Source organism: Ursus americanus, chromosome 1 (genome assembly GCF_024610735.1).
Source record: "Ursus americanus isolate L20-20 chromosome 1, mUrsAme1.1.p, whole genome shotgun sequence".
Lineage (NCBI taxonomy): Eukaryota > Metazoa > Chordata > Mammalia > Carnivora > Ursidae > Ursus > Ursus americanus.
In genome coordinates, this window is record NC_142127.1 from 89,427,918 (window position 1) to 89,429,545 (window position 1,628).

The window sequence follows — 1,628 nt, forward strand, 5'->3', positions numbered from 1 at the left end:
ATGAGAGGGAACAGCTCTTTCCCAGCTACTGGCTGCCAGAGACTCATTGACGTGGATGAGAAACGCAAACTTTGTACCTTTAATAAGAAGCGTCTGGCCACGGAAGTCGCTGCCGATGCTCTGGGCGAAGAATGGAAGGTTTTGTGGTCTGGAGCAATGGAGGCGATGACAGACAAGGCTTCCCCACGAAGCAGGTGCTCTTGACCCATAGCCTTGTCCGCCTCCTGCTGGGTAAGGAGCATTCCTGCGATAGACCAAGGAGGACTGGAGAAAGAAAGTGCGAATCTGTTCAGGGTTGCACTGTGGATGCCAATCTCAGTGTTCTCACTGATACTACTGTGCCTTGTCACCTGGGGCCCCAAAGAGCCAGCAGAATCCGCAGAGTTTTCAATCTCTCCCTAAAGAAGATGATGTCCGCCCGTATGTTGTGAGAAAGCCCCTAAACAAAAAAGGTAAGAAACCTAGAACCAGAGCGCCCAGGATCCAGCGCCTTGGTACTCCGTGCATCCAAATGTCCTCCGACACAGATGTCGGCGAATTGCCCTGAGGAAACAGCATGCTGAGAAAAGTAAGGAAGACGTTGCAGAATATGCTCGACTTTTGGCCAAGAGAATGAAAGAGGTCAAAGCAAAGCAGCAGGAACAGATTGCCGAGAGACGGGGGCTGTCCTCTCTGAGAGCTTCTACCTCTGAGTTTGAGTCCAGTCAAAAATGAGATTTTTCCAAGATCAGACATCAGATCTCAAAAACAAAAAACAAAACAAAACAAAACCCCAAAAACCCGAAAACCAAAAACCAAATATGTGATGACGGCACTGGAAACTGTTTACTTCCTCATTCGGAACAGTGTGCCCATTGTTTGGTGGCATTACTGCGTCCTCGTTATACAATTATCCACAAAATATCATTCGGGCATTGCACCTCCCAGAGACTACACTGGTGATCTTTCCACCCACGGCATTTGTTCCCAGCTCAGCGTCACTGTTCATTAAACACGAATTTGAGAAACTCAGTAATGATGTTGGAATTATACGTTAGTCTCCCAAGGTTGGTCTCATAAACCTTCTGTTGAAATCGTGGGTTTGGAAATGTAAGTTGGTCCTTTGGTTTTATTCTTAACCTCTCATTTATTCTAGTGAGTGCACTTCATCATGGCTCCAGCCAAACCCTCTCCTATCCTTCAGACTATCTGCAAACGCCCTAACAAGCTTCTACACTGAGGAATCTTGGGGGTACAAATTATATGCACAGGTAGGAACACGGACATGAAATCCAGCTTTTCTCTGCGGAATGTCATGCCTGATTTCCCACCTAGCTCCTACCTGACTTCGGCCCTGGGCTGGTCTGGGTCTCTTTCTCTCCCTCTTTCTTTCCTTCCCTTCTTTCTCTCCCTCCCTTCCCTTCTTTCTTCCCTCCCTTCCTCCCTCTCTGAATTTTTTATGGTGGCAAAATATATATACCATAAAATTGGCCATATCAACCATTTTAAATGTACAACTCAGTAGCATTAACGACACGCACTTTGTTACGTAACCATTATCACTACCTCCTGCCAAATATTTCATCACCCTAAACAGATGGCTAATATGCGAAGCTGTTTTGTTTTGTTTTTGCCAAAGGGGACTGCCA

The 1,628-nt window shown here is 46.3% G+C and overlaps 1 pseudogene; it reads left to right on the plus strand.

Annotated features, from left to right (window-relative positions):
* LOC123779475 (small ribosomal subunit protein eS6 pseudogene) lies at nucleotides 1-714 on the plus strand (annotated as a pseudogene).
* The last annotated feature ends 914 nt before the right edge of the window (nucleotides 715-1,628 follow it).